The following is a 21,122-nucleotide window of genomic DNA, read 5'->3' on the forward strand; positions in this document are numbered from 1 at the left end:
AATAAGAAAGAGATCTGTTCCAGACGAAAGAACAACGCCAGTCATTTTGTCGGAGGGGAGGAGATTCTCGTAGCCGTCTTCGTTTTCTTCTCTAAACTAAATACTGTCTGTTGGTTGATGAAATCCAGTGTACTTTCTTACAGTCATGAGCACGGAAGATGTTGGAACAGACAGAATGCTCCGTGACCTCTCATGCCTTCTGTCAAATTGTACAAGCATGATTTAAATAGTTGGAAAGCTGCACGGACAATTCCAAGTCACGGAGTATGGGGACGGAGGCTACCACCACTTTCCGTAGCGACTGAGTGAAATGCTCTTCTTTAAAGCACGGTGATTTATTTCAGGTTTTTGGAACTGGAAACACTGGGATCATAATTGAGGTGTCGAGCTGCGATGTTTCACGGAAGCTGGAATTTTTATAAAAGTGAGCCCCTTTTGCCACAGATTGTTGCACAACATATCAAGGAAAAAAGTGGAAAAAACGCGAGAGAAAAGCAAATAGATTCTTGAAGCAGCAATACAATCTAAGGTTGCAGCGGATTGTCCCTAACTTTGTTCCTGGAGGCTTCAGGCGTAATTTACTTTTAGTTTTCTGTAAAAGAAAACTATTGAGCTGGCTTTGTCTGTCCGTCCGCACGTTTTTCTGTCCGAAATTTTTCTGTCCGCCCTCAGATCTTAAAAACTACTGAGGCTAGAGGGCTGCAAATTGGTATGTTGGTCATCCACCCTACACATCAAACATACCAAATTGCAGACCTCTAGCCTCAATAGTTTTTATTTTATTTTAGGTTAAAGTTAGCCATGATCGTGCATCTGGCAACGATATAGGATAGGCCACAATCTGGCAACGATATAGGATAGGCCACAATCTGGCCGTGGTTAAAGTTTCATGGGCCGCGGCTCATACAGCATTTTACTGAGACCTCCGGAAGATAGGTCTATTTTCTGTGGCCTTGATTATACGCTGTACAGAAAAGTCGATTGCGCCGAAGACACTTCGGCGCATTTTCTTGTTTTTACTTACTTTCACCAACAAAGTTTATTGGAGAATCGTATGTTCAGCCGGATCTTATTGTTTGTTAGTCACAATATATTTCAGGAAGTTATAGGTGAATTTCAGTTAAATTTTATGGAAACAAGGCTGCGAGAATCCAGGATTATTATTATTATTATTATTATTATTATTATTATTATTATTATTATTAGAACTGTTTATTATTATTGACAGAACTGTTCACTCTCTGAGTGTCTCTTAATCGTAGCTGCAGGCACAGACCACAAATGCCCTGTGATTAGGAGCAGAAGAGAGAGAGAGAGAGAGAGAGAGAGAGAGAGAGAGAGAGAGAGAGAGAGAGAGAGAGAGAGAGAGAGAGAGATAAAACCATGCAGATGTAGAAATGCTTAATAATTAACTTTCAGAAATGAATGTGCGTAGGCAAATTTAGTTTTGACCTACAAATAGCAAGAATGAAAAGTCGATGAAAAGATGCAGATGAGTCTAAAGAAGAGTGTAAAAGAAATATGTCTGTAGAGCTTCTTAAGGTCTGCCACTTCTGGCCATGTTTCCAGAATGTGCTTCTTAGGATGCTTTGCAAAATACTTTCAGAAAAGGGGCTGAAATGCGGATAGTCTTTTAATCTCATTAAGGAGAAAAGAGGAGCAAATTTGCTAAGTAAAAAAGAAAAAGAAAAACTTTATAAAAGACGAAGGGGAAATATGAAACTGTCAACGAGTGGAGTCCGGGGAGAAAGGTAGCCGATCACCCGCACTTGTGATCAAATTGGGCCCATGTTCCATCCACCATGGCTAATTACACTCCAGGTATCTACCGCAACGAGAAGTGGTTAATGCTTTGCGGGCTACGCAGGGGCTGGCATTGGGTCACTGGGGAGCGGGTTGGTGGTTGCTGGCGGTCGGCAGTCGACGTCGTGGTCGGAACATTTTTCATTTCCGTGACTAATGATCTGTGTTGATAGAGGAGCGATTCATAATCTACATAGTCACATTTGTAGACGCTGTTTTTACTCTCTTTATGTCATGTTGATTTATTATGATTCTTAAATGAATTTTACCTCTAGCGTCAGTAACAAAAAAAAAAAAAAATACATAAATAAATAAAAAGAGTTCAACGAACATTATTTATAAATCAAGTTATGTTAATTTTCTAAGCTTAATTATAGGTACATGATAGTTTTTTTTGTTGATGAAATTATCGATCATGAGTTAGGAGTCGCTTTCTATTCTTTATAAATGCGAATCTATCAGACGTAATATTAAATATGTACCGCATAATTTTCAGTTTGTAAATGAAAGAGTAGGTGCACGTTAGCCTAAAAAAAAAATAATAAAAACCACCAGTTTCCTTACTTAAAGAAGAATATTAAACTGAGGAAAAGAAGTAAGAGACACAGGGCTTTTCCTACATGCACTTCTCACGCCTTCTCGCCTAACCAAGAAGTTGTAAAACTTGAGTGTTGTTATTAAATACTGTAATGAAACACATGTGTTGATTAGTTACATACGTGTTTTATGAAATAAATAAGGTAAAAAAAAAAAAAACTACATTTTACATCTGGTAGCTACTTATCCCCACTGACGTATACTGTAGTGGAAGTTTAGTTTAATTCGTTATTGGATTGTATGCGTTGCTTTCTCTCTCTCTCTCTCTCTCTCTCTCTCTCTCTCTCTCTCTCTCTCTCTCTCTCTCTGCCTCAATTTATGAATATGTTTATCTGTTCTGAATTCTACTGTGACCTCGCGTACTGCTTTTTTGGCAATTCGATCTGGAAGCAGTTGGCTATTATTTCATGGCTTCTGGTGATATTGTTTTGTCTGTTTCTTTGAGAAAATAATGACGGTAGAATTATATTATTTTTGGATTTGATTGAGGGTGAAATAAATGCAATCGCTCTTGGTCATAGGCTATTTAAGTGTTCTTCGATGGTCAATTTGAGCGTTTGCTGTAGGGCAACTCCAACAGCAAGCAAGTGAAAGTTCGTGAGGAAGGCTGCGATTGTAGCGCTTTTCAAAATTTGCAGAGATGATTAAGTAATCCATTTTAACTATTCCTTTGGTTAGTTCAAAGTTAAAAACCTAATAGATAAAAATGTACAAAGTGAGTGATGAGCTTAGGTTACAGGAGCTCCCTGCGGAAAATATAACCAAAACCAGTAAAGAAGAATAGAGGCGTCAAGATCAGTTCTGCTCTTCTTTCTTTCTTCCACTTCTTGCTCCCTCCCCCTCCCCCCACCTCTTTCTTTATCCCGAGAATCATCATGAAGAACGGCAATTGATCCTCTTGGCTTGACACCTTCTTCGTTTTACACGCCAAGACTCACCAGCCGTAGTGCCGATGGAGAGAGAGAGAGAGAGAGAGAGAGAGAGAGAGAGACTCCAAGTATGAACATACACAACTTACGCAATTTCCGAATATTGCTCATGATTATCTTGATGGTTAATAGTTGTAAAATCGACTCATCTGTCAGTTGTAAGTGATGATACTCTTCTGCAAGAGTGCATTGGACATAGCATTATTATTGAGAATAGTAATAGTTGCCTTCATAATTATTAGACCGTGGGTAAAAGAACGAAGTGTAAATCCTTGGTCATTCCACGGCCTATACAGTACTTGGGTTTGTGAAACAGAAACTTCATTGCACACTATCTGAGATTCGGCTCTGAATGTTTAGTCAAGTGGTGGTTGATGGAGAAAGATGCATTGTGTAGATGTCCTTAAGGTCAAGACTTAGAAATGGGATTTATGCCTGGGAATGACTACACTGCTTTGTTACGAAGAAAACAAAAATGGGGCTGTTGCCGTTGCGTTCCTTTAATAAATCTTTACGTAATATTTTTGCTTGATTTAACCGTAAACAGTTGCTGTATGCAGTTATTATGATGTGTAATGATTACATCTCTCTCTCTCTCTCTCTCTCTCTCTCTCTTCATCCCTTAAGTGCTTTGCTACTTACGTCATAGTAGTATAATGGTTGTCACGCATCCTAGCGGCCGAGGAATCACTTGCTTGCAATGCAAATAACGGAGGGACCGATCCAAACCAAATGCTTCATGGTCACGACAGTCAGGAAACAATGACAGCTCTGGAGGTGCAATTGGGTGGAGTCAGGTTTGTCTAGCAGAGGGAATAGGGCGGACCGGGGTGCCTTACCAGCTATTGGAGGTGGGGGAGGAGCCCTACTACGCACTCACCGGAAGTTGGAATGATTGAAGTTAGCGAGAGCGATGTTTTGAAGTCTGAGGAAGTCTCGTCACTCACGCGGGAGGAAGTTGGTCTTTAACGAACCCTGCTCTTTCCGCTTTGCCTTTTCTTTCGGAGACTGCCTCGCCCGACACACTGGTACTCGTACATCTGGTTGCTGATGTCTTGTCTCGTCGTCGGGTCTCGTGACACATATTAGACAAGGGACAGTTTCACAAATGGGTTGGTTGCATCACTTCCGTAGCTTTCCTTTCTCTCTCCTTGATTATGACAACGCCTCCGGCAAATAGACTACTTTCGCATTGCTACTTTTACCAGTTGAAGAATGGTAGTTCCGTCAAGTGTTGTTATAATTATCAGGGTTGCTGACGTTCTCCTTTCGTTTTAGTTTTGGTTATTGTTGCTGGAATAATCAAATACCTCCGTCACTGACTGTTCCTTCCTTGCTGTGTTCTGTCACTATCAGTGAAGGCACGCTAGACACCTAAAGTGTACCTGATGTTAACTAAATCATCAAAGTTTCCAGCTTTTATTAATTAGCGATATCATTGTAAGTTTTTTCTTTACTAGAGATAACAGCTCTATCCGGCATAGGAGTTATTTGCAGAATGTCTGTTCTGCAGAGAAAACCATGCTCAATTTTGTTGGACTCCATATAAATTTTCACACCGCGTTGCATGCGGGATGTGGAATATTTTTAATTAAGTATTCGATGTGGCTTCTCCATTTATTTTGTCATTCCACGCTCAGATTTCATTTCATCTCTTCAGTTACCAAGCTTCGGATTTTTCTGCCAGCTTTCCTTTTTACCTGACTTTTAATTTTGTTTTTTGCCGAAAGGTGAGGTGCAGCGCTTTTGTTATAGCTGAAGCCTTCCTCCTCCCTCCTCCCTCCTCACTCCCCCCTCCCCTTCCCTTCTTTGCCTTTGTTCTGGCCTGGGCTTGAAGAGGAGATTTAGTTGCTGACTCATTAACTTGCGTCTTTGTAAATTCTACACATTGCATCACAGAGTGGTCAACTATTCCAGTTTCTGCCTTCCACAGCATGTAGTTTGTTGATAATCAGTCTCTGCTCCTTTCGAAGGTCAAGTGTGCAAGATGCATAACCTTTGCCATGAACTTTGTATGTGTTGGACTTAGCCCTTTACTGAGCATCATGGTATACGATTGAAAGCAGAGTCCGGACATCAGCATTTGAGAGCTTACAACTGGATTAGTTGTTGCGTTTCTGTAATGGAGATGCGCCACTCATACGTCAAGCATCAGTCTCTGAGGGACGGTTGTCGGGGGGGGAAGGGGAGGCCGGCTACGATCATGTATTTAGAAGATTCGTCTCTAAGTCTTTCATTGTTTTGTGACCTATATTCTGAATTATATAATTTTGTGAATTGTGACTGCCCTTTCACAACTATTTATGATATTCGTAAGAGCTGCTGCCAATAGAGTTGTTTTTCCAAAGGTATTTCATCCCAATTATAGTTTTACACTGAGAGATTTTTATTTATTTTAACAATAAAAATAAGGTTAAAATGTTATTTCTAAGCCTCCAAGACTGTGTGAACTCTCTTGGCTTTCATTCTGACCAGAAGCACATGAAGTAGTAATGCCTTCACTTTTATGTCATGACTTCGTTATTAAAAGAAATTGCCCAAAGCTTTGTCATATGAACAACGATTTGCATATAAGATAAAGACAGAGATAACGAGCAGTCTCTTTGGTCAGGAAATGGTACTTCTTGTTGTTAATGAAAGGTTTCTCTTATTTAGATGATAACATCCTCTCACTCGGTGGAGATGCCCAGTATTTGAAGTCATATCGTTCTGTAGAAAAGTTTGATTACAACATGATTCTTAAAATATTCCTTAGTATTTTAGTGTGTTATGTGTCTTTAATGGCTTCTTTCGGAACTTTTCTCGTTAAAAATGACTCCATTTGATTGCCCAGAGCTCTTTATGTCTTCAGTGATAATCTTTGAGGAACAATATTAATGACGACGCATTTCTGGCTACTGGTACCAGTCGTATGGGAAGGGTGATCCAGGGGTTATTTGAATCACTAGTTTATTGCTTGTCCGGTTTCTTCCTTATTGTATGCCGTTTGATTTTGATTAACTCTATATGCTGTTCTTCCTTATTGTATGCCGTTTGATTTTGATTAACTCTATATGCTAGCTAATTTCTCCCACTAACTAGGAGCGCTAAAGACACAAATGGATATTGCCGTATTTACAGAAAATGTAAAATTATTTGTGTACGCTTTGTTTCTATTTTAATGTCTTGTAATCACGTTCAGCTTTCCAGTCGTCATTGATACGAGATGGATTTTACACACATACACTCACACATCTATATATATATATATATATATATATATATATATATATATATATATATATATATATATATATATATATATATATATATATATATATATGAAAGGAGAAAAAGAGAAATTCTTAAATTTGTATCGACGCTCTAACACTGCTGTAAAAGTGAATTTAACAGTTAACCGATAAGAGAGGCACTGTAATTTTTACGCAAAATAAACATAGTGTAGAGAGGATGCCAGTGGATGTTAAGTACCTACGGTAACTTCAAGATTGGTAAGCTTCTCAAGTACAGTGAAAAACTTTTGGAAAATTTGTTTCTCAAAACGGAACAGTTACCATGAGAGCATAAAGGAGGAAGTGGCCGTAAAAGATATATGATTCCATCTGAAGGGAGCAAGGTGAGGGTAAAAAATGACTGCTAATAATTTATCGCCCGTTGAAATAAGAGGCGCTCCCCATGAGATGGTCCGACGATCTTATCAGATAAAGAAGATGCAAAGAACGCGTCCAGAATAAAAGGAGGGACTGAACAAAAACCAAACTTAAGCAGGACAAGTGGTTTTCCTTGGCATTCGTGCAGGCTCAATCATCTCGTTGTCTTGTAGCAGCAAGCAATGCAGCCAGTCAACACTCCTTCATTACCTGCGTTCAGAACTCTGGTAATGAACACGCCTCGAGAAAATGAATATTCATGGGGTCGAAGAACGCAAGGGCTCTCATTACCCGCCTCTGCGATTTCTCGCTGGAATCCCTGTGTACTTAAGCTTGTTCTGCAAATTCGATAAGGTCCTCATTCTGGCCCTTTGGATTCGGAGTAGGTGGAAGGAGAAGGAAGAAGTGTAAATTTCGATTGCCTTTCGAAGTGCTAGAATCGCACCGTCAGTAACGACAGTATTACATAGTTATATTTTTGGTATCTTCTCTTGCAGGCATTCTTCTTCTTCTGTTCGTTTGTTTTCTTCCACATTTTCCTCGTTGTTCTCAACCGGTAGGAAGCTTTAACGAGATAGCTTTCTTCAGTCGCATATGACAAGACGGGTTTCTGCAAGTAAACCGTTCTGTTATCAGCGGTATTGAGTGTGTATATGTATACGTTTGTATGTATATATATATATATATATATATATATATATATATATATATATATATATATATATATATATATATATATATATGTGTGTGTGTGTGTGTGTGTGTGTGTGTGTGTGTATATGACCTTTAACTTTTGATAATCGTGATAGGTGGGGTGGAGAAGATGCTGATGGTGTTTTCCTCTGTTCTGTTAAAAGGTTTACAGTAGGTTGTTTCGAAGATTAGTAGATTTTATAGATTTTTATACCGACATAGTGTCTGTGTGGATGAGCGCAAGCCTAGTCAAGTCAGTGCCTGTTCTGAAGGGCGGTATGTCTGCAGATTGCTGCAGTAACTACAGGCCAATTTCTATTCTCCCTTTGTTCTCCAAAGCTGTAAAAAAGAAACTTATTTTAACTCACTATAGAAGTATGTGGAATTCAAATGATTGTCCGATGATAGTCAGTATGCAAATAGGAAGCGGTTAGGTACTTGCAATGCTCTTTTAGATTTGACATACCATTTGCAAAAGAATGTTGGTAGGAATTTTGAATGTAGAGTAATTCAAATAGATTTTAGCTCTGCTTTCGACTTAGTAAATCATAAAGCACTTATATATAAACTTCAGAATCTTGGAGTGAGTGGACATGTTTCAGGTTTACTTCAAGATTTCCGTACAGGCTATAGGCAGCAGCGAGTTGCTGTTGATGGGATCCTCAGCGAACCACGACCTATTGCGTCTGGAGTTCCAGAGGTAGTGTACTCGATCCACTGTTATTTTTAGTGTTTACAGTTGATATGTTTGTTGTCCTGGAAAAACATTGTTCAGTATGCCGATGATGCAACACTTGTGAGTATAGTAAAGTCTCCACTTATGAGAAATGAAGCTGCCCTTAGTTTTAATCGTAAAGTGGAGCTGATTTGTTAATTGTGTTGTCGGTGGGGTATGAGGCTGAATTCCAGTGAAACGAGCACACTGTTGATTAGTAGGTATCCTACTGTTTTCCACCCCATCCTCCCCTTCAAGTGGATGAAACTCTGTTGAATGAGTCTGAAGCTTTAATTGTACGTAGCGTAACTTTTGACTCGCATGTTACTTTTGAGAAACATCTAATGACAGCGTCAGCAAATGCCGCACGGAAGTTAGGTATTGTATGTAAGGCCTCATATATTTATAAGTGATAAAATTAGTGCAATCTGTTTTTGGTCATTTGTCCTTCCTCTACTAGAATTCTGTTCTTCGGTGTGGATGTCTGCTTCTGCTAGAGATTTATCTCTTTTAGATGGAGTGGTTCGTGGTGGTAGGTTTTTGTGTCCTAACATTGGCAGTTATATCTTGGACTATCGACGGATGGTCCCTTGTTTGTAAATTTTTCATTAGTTGTATTTTAACAGAAATCTTTTGCATTCACAATTGATCCTTGATCTCTTTTCCAGCTGAGAACTACCAAATTTGCTGAACAGCAGCAACAATAAGCAGTAAATAGTAAAAATGCCTCGCTGCCGAACTTCTCAGTTCCAAAGGTCCTTTATTCCTCACACCATTGGACTGTGGAACAGTCTCCCTGGGAATTTTGTGTAATTGGAACCCCAAAAGTTCAAGCAAAGATGCAACACATTACTACCCTAAAGCAATGCTCCTTGTATTTCACTTACATTTTTATTTACTTATTAATTTGTTAAATTCTTTTTTTTTTTTTTTAATAACTGATTTCTTCTTTCTGTATATCCTATTACCTTCAGTTACTCCTTTAAAAAGAACACCATATTCTTTGGAACCTTGAATTTTAAGTCAGTGACCCCTGTGGACTTTTTTTATATGAATAGCGTTCATCTTCTAAATAATAATAATAATAATAATAATAATAATAATAATAATAATAATAATAATAATAATAATAATAATCTTGATCTGTTTACATATATTTATATTTATATTTATATATATGTATGTATGTATAAGTTCATGTTACCAAGGGGCCTTCACCAAAAAAGATGCTGTTATCACTTTGAAATCTCAGCCCGTTGTGGGTTAGTGCATCAATGCACCTGATATGGTGCTCTGTAGGCATTATTGAAGGGTGTTGGCAGTGTCCCCTCGGCTTCTAGCTGGAACCACTTTTTTTTGTTTTTGTTTTACTTTACATCCATTCCAGCCTCCTTTCTTCAAGCTGACTGTCCAGCCTCTCCAACTATTACTTCTTTCTGCAGCTGTGGGTTTTTCTCCCAGTTCCAGACTTAGGTTCTTGTCCTTCATTATTTTCTGGATCTCTTTACGTTGCTGTCTAACCATTCCAACTCCCTCTTTTCACCAAGGCTTAATAGCCTACGTAAATTTCATAAATCAATCCTAGACTGTCGTGGTTTATTTATTGTTTTTCATCTTGGGGCTTTTCTGCGTGTTTATTTACTCATATTTTGCGACAGTAAACTCTGTTTACGTGAATAATGGAAATCGTGAGACCATGAGAAGTTAGAGGTCCTTACACATTGTTTCCTATATTTTTCTCGTGAAGAAACTAAGAAAGGCAAAACTTGCTGCCAGAGTTGAAGAAAGACTAATAAGAATCTTTTTCCTTTTAATGGCGGTAACAGCATCTCTGAAAATCCAGATGGGTGTCTGATTTATGACCACAGAAGAAGGCGTCGAGTTCCAGTCTTTAGATGGGGAAGAAAAAATTGCTATGTAAGTGTGTACAAGACTGAAGTCTGACACGTTCCGCTTGGAGCATGTAGTGAGAGCAACTTCTGAGAACTTATTGGAAAGTTGTAGAAGAGTGAGAGTGAGAATATCAGACATTCCGTGGACTGTTCTTTTGTGCCAGAACGTACTCCTTTGATGTTTTGTAAGGATGCTGAAGATTTCCTATATACTTTCATCCGAGTTGGGTTTTTTCAAGGCTGTCATGTATTTTCTTGGGTATTTTTATTTACATGAGATTTTATTGCCTTCGTAAGGGGTTATATTTTCCCACTGTTCTGATGTTGAATTGTACAAAATTTATATTTTCAAAATTTACGTAAAATTTTCCAAGGAAATTGATCTTAAATCATTTTAGCGTTGGATTATGTAGTTCGTTAGCGAATGGTCCAAGAGGCCGTCCAGTAGGTGTTGTAGAAGAAAACTTCAGGATCAACTTCCATGAATTTTTTCTTGGATGATCTGATCGACCATACGGCAAAGACCAGTCATGGATGTCTTGTCTTGATCCACATTTGGATATTAATGGAACTTTTGGGTGGTTGTTCATGGTGGTTGTGCATGAAATCTCAACCTCTCTGTCAGTCTGATGTAATTGATCATAACGGAGTAATACGGATGAATTTTCGTTAGTTTCAAAGAAGGTTTAGCCATGCATGAAAGATCAGTACCGTACTCTTGATGTTGTAAGTGCTTGTACCACACAAGGATCAAAGTCTTTATCAAGAAATCGACACATTTATTATGGTGACCTGAATCTAAATTTAGCGCATAATCTGCTTTTAATTGCATGTTGACTCAGCATTACCAGGACAGGGGCAAACTTACGGGCTGTTTTGTGAGTTTAAGGTTAGGTTTCAAAGCTAACAAAACTTACCAAATCTCTTGATGCCGTTGTATGATCATGGCTTCACCACACACTTTGTGCGATCCCTCTTTAGTTTATTTTGATGTCTTTTGTTGACCCATTTTTCGTTGTATTCTTCGTTACATTATTGTAATGTCACACTTAGTGATGCATGTGTTAAATTGTCTATCCGCTTGCCCTTACTTTCGATTCTTTTTCTCACTGTCTGCTGGAAAAGAGTTCCTTTCGTGTTTCTGTGTGTGTGCCCTTTTCTCTCTCTCTCTCTCTCTCTCTCTCTCTCTCTCTCTCTCTCTCTCTCTCTCTCTCTCTCTCAGCGACCGGTGGTTGGTGATGCCGAAAGGGTCGAGGGCTAGAGGTCAGAAAAGTGGAAATGATGGTACTCTGTTCTTAAATTGACGAGAAACACACCTTCAGTTGTGGTGACCTGAATCAGTATCTGTATTGAGCCAGTTAAAGAAAATGCACATCTGCATCATGGGAGTGCGTCAGTTGTAATTAAATATAAGTATTGGGTTTAGTGTCATTTAAAGGTAATCACGTTGCATGAATAACTGGTAAGTGTTATAATGTTTCTCATGCTAACAGGAAAGATCACCAGGAACTGGATACTTTGAATAAAATTATTGGCAGCAACACTTTGATTTTTTTATCAGTCCTATACATCTCCTAGATTTAGGACAACATTAAGAAGTGAAAAGGAAGAAACTTGTCGGTTAAATAGGAAGACTGGATTAATATATAAATATATACATACATATATATATGTATGTATATATGTGTATATATATTATATTATATATATGAATATGTGTATATGTATACATGTATGCATATGTATGTATAATATATATATGATATATATTATATATACTATATATGTATATATTTTTAATATATATATATATATATATATATATATATATATATATATATATATATATATACATATATATATATATATATATATATATATATATATATATATATATATATATATATATATATATATATATATATATATATATATATATATATATATATGTGTGTGTGTGTGTGTGTGTGTGTGCATGTATGTATGTGTAAAAGGCGCCCATGTCGCTTCGGATGGTACAGCTTGAGTTTAGAGTGACAGAAGTGGGTGGGTGAGGCTAGGCTAAGGAGGAGGGCTTCCGAACGATGCCGAAAGATTTGGAGTGAGTCATTTCCTCGAGTCCGAAAATAATGCTGACCCTCTCTGTGGTAGCGAGGGCGGCCAGACAGAATGGGTTTGGTGGGTATTATTAGGTCATGGCGTTCGTTATAGGAGTGAATACAGGGGAAGTGTGGAGGAGATTGTCTGTGATTCAGGTGGCTTCATTAGTCATTCTCCAAGGGTGACGTAGGTGGGAAGGGAAACGACATATAGGGTCATCCTTTAAAGTTCGGGGTTTGGCGAATTCACATTAGTATTTCATTTTTATTCTGTTCGTTTTACATCTTCAATACACTTTTTAAAAATTTTAGTTGTGTTTGTACTGTATTTATTACTATGTTGCACGATTGTTCATGCTTACCTTTCAAGGACTATATCCTTAAAGTGTGCTTAAAACCGACTATATATTTATAAATGTTTCTTATATTCTATAAGAAATCATATGTTTTCAGACTTTTTTTTTTTGCGAGTAATTTCTTTGAAACCCAAAATTCCATTTTTCAATAATCATCACCGATTATTTGTAATGAATATTTTTCAAGAGCCGTTGTCAAAGAAAACCTTTCCCTTACGTGTCTGCTGAAATCAGAACCAGCTTGTCAGTCACTTGGACATGCCCTCCGTTGGCATTTCATGACATGGCAACAGGAGTCTTGATAATTTAGGCGTTTCGAGATCAGAAAGTGCTTCTCAAAGAGGAATGAAGAAGAAAATATTAGTTTGAGGAGGAGGAGGAGGAGGAGGAGGAGGAGGAGGAGGAGGAGGGCTTCTCTGGAAGACTAAAATAAAAGGCAACGCCACCTATGCCTTTGCAGCATCAGTCCTTGGTGAGAACATCATCCCAGACATAAGAATGATTTGGGGAAGAGATCAAAGTATTTGGTTGGGGTTTTTGGGAATGTGTGAAGGCATAAGGCGGGGAAACATGATGTGAGAGGAGGAGAATGAGCGAGCACAATATAGGTAACGGATGGTGATGAAGGGAGAAGAGAGACCTTATTGGTCATATTTGATGGAAGGTTTTGTGTGATTCATATGATCATGAATCTCGGGTTTCGTATGAGTGATGCATTACTCACGTTTTTTGAGGTTTTGCCTCTTGGAAGAAGACGGAGAGCGACAGAGAGGAAGGGACGAGGGCGGAGCGGAGATCAGTAGATTTCTTACGTCAGGTGTAGAGAAAACATAAAAGAAACGCTCCTGCGCGCTCGCATGCTCACACAAAGAGCGAGAGAGAGAGAGAGAGAGAGTGTGGGAGGTAAGAGTGCATGTATGGTCGGTGAACGTAGCTGCAAATGCTTCTCGTTTCGTTAGGAGTGATGAGAATTTGCTGGATGGAAATGAGTTTATAGTTGAAGAGGAGAGAAAACAAAGGATGGATGCCCCCTGTGTCTGCCACGAAGTGATGGATATGTAAATCAGAGGATATACTGTACGTGGCAGTCTTCCCTTTTGTTGTCTCGAGAAGAAATGATGCAGCTGTTGGTTATCAGTTGAGTTCTCCTTAATTTTGGATCTCTGGCCCAACCTACAGACGTCAGAGATGTGCTGGTAACAATTTTATCTATAGAGGGTTTGGGGCTCACAATGGGAAGGACTAGCTTCCAATTAGATCGTGCAGATAGCATTTGACACTTGTAAATTTTGCATTTTGACTTTCGAGGGGGAATGAAGCGTTGTCAGGATACAGTTTATATTATTTTGACGGGTTGTAAGTGGAAATGAAAATTTTATTTGAAGAACATAATAATTATCCTTAATCAGTTTCGTTGTCGGAATAACAAAAGTTTGCGAGACGTTTCGTGATGTAACCATTATACCGCAGTGCTGATATAGCAAATACTGGGGGCTGCTTGTTGTTTTGACCCGTGTCAAGTCACAATTTAGTATGGAAGGTGCTCAGCTGCAAATGGAAAGGCTGTAACGAAAAACATGTACAGAGATTGCAAAATCAGAGCAAATCAACGATTATTTCGGATTACTGCCTGTGCTTTTAATTACCTTCTCCGACTTATGTTACCTACTTACTCTTTATACATGTTTATTAATGGTAAGTATACATACATACCACACACACACACACACACACACACACATATATATATATATATATATATATATATATATATATATATATATATATATATATATGTGTGTGTGTGTGTGTGTGTGTGTTGTGTGTATATGTGTATGTATGTTTATATATATATATATATATATATATATATATATATATATATATATATATATATATATATATTATTCTACTAGTCACTTTTACCAGATACAAATGTAAGTGTAATAGCCACTATATTATATATATATATATATATATATATATACTATATATATATATATATATATATATATATATATATATATATATATATATATATATATATATATATATATATATATATATATATATATCTGCATACACACGCGTATGTGTATGTGTGTGTATGTACGACGTTTTTCTCCATACACCTTTCCATGTGGGAGATAACTCAGCAAATCTTTAGAAGTGAGATTTGAAGGCCCAGGCCCATTTTATGCTCTTCTTTTTTTATCTTGACCATTGATGGTCTGTGGGCCAGGGAATCCATGAATGGATTGCTCCAGTATTCAGACAACAGTAGCTGGTGGGGTGGCCAGGTCACTAAGTATAAGTAAAGGCTGATTGCACATTATGTAAGGAAATATATATATAGGGGTGTCAGCCACCGTACAGGCTTAGCTTTAAGCAAAAAAGAAAGTAGTGCCATTAGACTTCATGCTATATCTTGCCACCATCACATACAATACAGTGATTTTCAAATACTCGGACAAACAAAAAACAGCCATTCGCTTCCCTTTTTAGAGTCCCTCCATATTAAACAACAATCACCAACACTCAATAGCCAAACCACCTCTGTTCCATTGTTCATTGCACAGTTTGCTTTTTTCTTTTTGTTTTTTCTCCACACCATTTCACCCACTTCCATTCGCCGTCTTCTAACTTGCCCAGTTGTCATTTAACTACGGCATGAACAGTAGGTTCTCCAGTATTTTTTACTATTTTATCATTTTTATTATTTTGAATATTCATTCTTTTTTTTCTCTCTCTCTCTCTCAGTATGTATCTTCTCAGTGATTTTATTTGACGATTTCTGTTTAGTACGTGATTTCTTATTACTTAGTCATTGCTCTTTTGCAGTTAACTTAGGTTTTTATGTTCCTTTTTTACTTTATATTATTATGTATTTTAAAGTTTTGTCAGTTATAGCTGTTTTAATACTTTTAGATTTAGTCAATCAGTATAGTTTTCTTACTGTTTATTTTTTATGTCGTTCTATAGATAAGTGACCCTGATGGGAAAAGTTATGTATTCCCGAAAGCTCGGCTGTGCCTCTGTTAATTTCTAGGGAATAATAATGTCTGCAATTTTACCACGTCTTCTGGCTATCCTGTTCCTCCTTATATATATATATATATATATATATATATATATATATATATATATATATATATATATATATATATATATATATATATATATATATATATATATACAGTATATACAGTATATACAGTATATATATATTATATATATTATATTATATTTGTATTTATTTTTAGCATCCACATTGGCCTTTTAACGTGTCAGTTCATTAACACTTTTTAGGTTACGTTTATCACGACAAGGCTGAGATCCAAATGAAGAAGTGGTTAAAATTAGCTTCATTCTGATACACGGGGTGCGGGTTCGAATTCTGCTATCGACATCAGAATTTCTGCATTTGGGTCGTCATTTCGATTTAGGGCTATTTAGTGACTAGCGTACCCAAAAAGTGAGAAAAATCTAAGAGTTAAGAGGTCACTGTTGTTATTACAAAGGCGTATAAACGTGACCAGTTATATTATATATATATATATATATATATATATATATATATATATATATATATATATATATATATATATATATATATATATATATAAGTAGATAGAGTCCAAAAGTTTAAGCTGTTTGGATTGCTCGCTTTCGCGTCGTGTATATATAAATATAAGTGTCCAGGTGTTCGCTGTAAGAAAAAGGTTCTGTGAAATTTCCCACAACATATGGCCGTTTCTCAACAGGGTATTTTGAGTCGATGGGACAAAGTTTCGGGTTTTTCTCACAAGAATGCGAGGAATTTCTTAGTTTTTTTATAATTTGCTAAGATGTAAACAACTTGAAGCGGTTTTTCAGTGCCCCGTGACAAAGTTGAAAGTGCAAAGAGAGAGTGTGGTTTCAGCTTTTCGAGGGAGACTTTTCGTAACATATTGGACTATCATCGTAGTATTATGTGTTTCCTGGTTTCATCATTGTTCTCTAGAGAACAGGTTTTACTGATGTTTTCGGAAAATGTAGACATTTTTCAATCTGTTTAGGTAGTGTGTAGAACCAAGGAAAGGAAGAGAGAGAGGCGAATCAAATAATGAAATTTTAAATAACAAGAAAACGAGAGAAGATAATAGAACTCTGACAGATGTATTTCATTCCTTACGGACAGGATTTTACAAATGGAATTCAGTACCTTCAACGTGTAGGTCACACTTGACACCGAACGTTCGGGGCCATCTTTTTTTCTTCTCATATAACGGCCTGGGGACCAGATCGTGCCTGTAATTGATTGCATGGAAGGTCAAGAATTGAACGACCTCCAGTTTAACGACTTATGTTGCTTGGAAATTAAGGTGAATGTGCATCGTATATATTCATCGTAAGGTGTTTGTTATTATAATTTCCTACATGCCTATGCAAAATGGTTTGCAAACAAACGCTACTACAAAAACTTGTGTATACTCATTGTTGCAACGGACGCTCAAGAACACCTCTGTCGTTCTCAGACATACGCATCAATTACACCTTGATACATCATTTCAGAGTAAATGATGGCGCGATTCGGAGGGTTGATCATGAAATAGCATGTTAACAAAAATCGGGTCTTTCACTGAGTGACTTGTAAAGGACGTTCCGGCGATATCACGACCGATGTCATGTTTTCGTTTCTTTGTCGTTCCCCGCAGGGAGGATTAGTGCCGAACGCCCCTCTTTACATTCAGACGAACCTGGTTTAAGGGTTGGGGGAAAAATTTAGCGGACCAATAACTCGGCCACGCACGAAGGATCTTGCCATTTATAGCATCGACAAGCAGTTTGCTCTTGTATTTTGATATTAACATACACTAGCTTCATTCAGAGATGGTTCTTGATCTGACTATCGCATGTTCTTTGCCGAGTAAAATCATTTATCCTTCCTTCTTACGAGATATAACGTCGCTGCTTTTTTTCTTCCCTTGTTTGGGTCCGTTGTCGTAATGGATTTCTTTTCGCTGCGAGGATTGATACGCCTACTAAATGTTTCAGATATCTGCCTGTTTTGTGTTTATTTATTTGTAGTCATTATGACTGTCTCTTTCGCACTCTTGATAATAGACATTGGTGCCGTATTTGTCCTAGGGATTTTGCAGAAATGGAACGAGAAAATTGTGTTGATGGGCGAGGAAAAACCCCCTTTGAGTTTATTGGTTTCTTTTCTGGCTTCGCTGGCTCGTCTGAGTTCGTGTGCTTCATTCCAAACGCCAGTGAAACAGAACATGGCTTTCAATTTATGACCTCGGACGACGCTTTCGAACGTTATTGGTTATTCGAGGGAGGTTTATTAACCATTTTAAATGAGGAAAAAGAGAGAAACGAAAAGAAGGTGAAGGAAGAAGAATAAAACGTGAGAGAAAACGAGGCGCGTAATGAAAGATTTTGTCCAGTTCATCAGGAAACAAAGAACGGAATCTGCAAGTCGGATTTTAGAGGAAAATAGTGTGAGAAACATTACGAAAGTCTAATGGGAATTGGACAATGGCTGACACTTGAAAGGCGAAGCGAAAGATGGATGACTCTTGGCTTTCAGCACCTGAGGAAAAGGAACAAGATGTTATTAAACAGCGTTGGTAGTACACGATTAAACATTACCTTTATATAGCGCTGTTTCAAATATGAATAATAAGCCATACTGAAGTCTTCATTGTGAAAAATAGCAGAAAAGGCGTCATTTATCCATAAATGGCTTAGGTGAGAGTCATCACGGGAGACCTCCACCTTCTCTTCTCCGGTGACTTCAATTCAGTGTCTTGAAAGATCGGTCGGATAGTTTTAAGAACGTCTGAAGTATCAAAAGTGGTAGCGTTTAATTCCCGGTTGCAATAGTAACTTCTAATTTGTTTTCATTCTGCTTTAAACTATTCTTATTTACCTGTAACTGGGGTGAGTTCTCAAGAACCCGAAACATTCTACACGCAGATTATGCTGTAAAACACTACCCCTCAGCCTAAAGTTTCCTACTTAATGGCCGGCCTAAGACCCAGTAAGGGAAGTGACATTTTTTTGGGCTAATAATGATCACGGGTACCCTCGTCTCGTCAATGGCTCTCTCGCAGTAGGTCACGTGAGGTCATTGGTGGTCTCCTCAAGGTGACGCTATGGTCTATGTGACTAGCAAAAAGAAACTCGTATATATATATATAGGTAATGTGTTTCTTGTTTCGTGATGGTAGACATGGTGTTGGGTTTCCGTTGCCTGTCTCTGGATGGCAGCTTGTTAGCTACTCTTCCAGTTCCAAGAATAATTGGTGCTGTTGGACCGTCAGAAAAGGAAATGTTTCGTCTTAATAAAGTTGGTTCCTTAGGCACATTTGTTACTGATATGAATATTCCGTATCTAATAATTGAGTTTTGGTTTGGTTCTTTACATTATTCAGATCGTCTTATGAATTACATGCTGGCTTGTGGTGGATTGGTCAGAAGCTTGTATTTTGTTTATTTCTGGGGAAAAATGCCACATCATAGGTAACCTCCTCTCTAACAACGTTCAATGCATTTGCTTTGGAAAATAAGCACTGCAGCTCTGAAAACAACCTTCATTTTCAGGTAAAGTTGCTTTCGGAGAACGGGATTTCCTTTACTTTCCGTATTTACAATTTAGTTAATGGAATGTAATTTTTGCAATGCTGCTGAGGGCGCTGATATTTACGTCTTAAGATTTTTCATACTTGAAAGTTGAAGGGATACACTTTTGTAGAAATGAATCCTTTATTGCAGCTGTGGCAGTTTTTACTTTTCATCTCTTATTCACAATGCCTGAAAGATGATTTGATTTCTGTTATATCAAGAAATCCTGCCATGTACAGCATAATAAACAAATTTTGTTGCACATTTAATTTAAAATTTACTCTCTCTCTCTCTCTCTCTCTCTCTCTCTCTCTCTCTCTCTCTCTCTCTCTCTCTCTCTCTCTCCTGAGTGGTATCATTTAACTTCAACGGAATAATTGAATACAATAAAACTATTACTAGTCCGAGCTGTAATTATTTTTTATTATAATACGTATATATTTTGTAATATGTAAGCATGCTAAAACTACAGTAACGTTATAAAATGATAGGTGATGTCATTTAATTATTAATATAAAAGATTATTGCAACAATTTGGTGTTCTGCTTATTGGCTAAAAAACGGTGAAGAGCGCAGAAAATTATGGTGAAACCGTAATAATACGAAGGCTGCTCCGCCTTCAGCTTGAATGGTTTCAGCTTGTGAAAAGGCATAGTCTCGGCAAATATTAGTTCTTTTGAGCCGAGTCTTCATTTTCCCTGTAGTTAATTTTCATAAAGTCGTTTTCGATTGCTGCTGTCGAATTATTAATGCTGTTTATTAAAAGAAAATATCTCGAAGTTAGGAGTCCTAATGACGGCTGCCGTTTTATCATGTCCTCCTCTTTTAAAACGACATCATTTCCACCCCGTCTTTTCACACTAATGAATGACGGGGTTCGGAGTGGTAACACTGAGAGTGCTTTGGTAACACTGAGGGAGTACTTTCTCAGTTTAGAATTATTTGGGGGTCTGCATAAGGTGCTCTCCTGGTCGATGAGAATAACGTTTATGTTATTTTAGATTATTTATTAGCACCTGAACCATGTCTCTCTCTCTCTCTCTCTCTCTCTCTCTCTCTCTCTCTCTCTATTCGTCTGTCTGACTATATCTTTTTACCTTTACTTGAAAGAAAAAAAACCACAAGAGACGAAATTCCCGCCCTCATCACTGTCTGACGAAAGCGACATTGCAGCCACCACCAGAGTTTCTGTGAATTCATCATTCGGCCCCTCATGATTTATAGGACGGTTGAGCCATTCTTCTTTCCAATTGCAAAGCTTTCCGACTCCCTTAGATTCCAGGAGGGACGCGTCTTTACTGTCATAAAAAGTGTATAGGGGAGATTGAAAAGAATGAATTATTGTGAAACTCCTCTCTCTCTCTCTCTCTCTCTCTCTCTCTCTCTCTCTCTCTCTCTCTCTCTCTCTCTCTGCCCTGAAGTGTGTATACACACATGCACACACACACAAGATCGAACACCTTATTCGTAATTTTCTTAAACACCCGAATGTCGCATCCTCTTTCCGACCACTTTCATGAATATATCTCTGTTAGGGCCAGTGATAGTCTTATAATCTACTTTATGTGAATCTAGCTTTAATCCTCTTTACGTAGTACTGAATAAGTCTTCTTTTATTTGCATGTGCTTTTCGTCAGTGAGTTTCAGACATATATGAGCTTTTCATGATAACATTTTCTTTACAGTAGGCTACTTTGAAACTTATCTTAGGGTACGTCCACACTGACTACAAGTCATCAACACGCGTTTGCATCATATCGCATACATATGACA

The 21,122-nt window shown here is 37.7% G+C and overlaps 1 protein-coding gene across 4 annotated transcripts in view; it reads left to right on the forward strand.

Annotated features, from left to right (window-relative positions):
* LOC136837170 (integrin alpha-PS2-like) overlaps positions 1 to 21,122 on the forward strand; it is a 753,892-nt gene that overhangs the window by 243,802 nt on the left and 488,968 nt on the right. The gene's annotated exons all lie outside the window — the stretch shown is intronic.

Source organism: Macrobrachium rosenbergii, chromosome 58 (genome assembly GCF_040412425.1).
Source record: "Macrobrachium rosenbergii isolate ZJJX-2024 chromosome 58, ASM4041242v1, whole genome shotgun sequence".
Lineage (NCBI taxonomy): Eukaryota > Metazoa > Arthropoda > Malacostraca > Decapoda > Palaemonidae > Macrobrachium > Macrobrachium rosenbergii.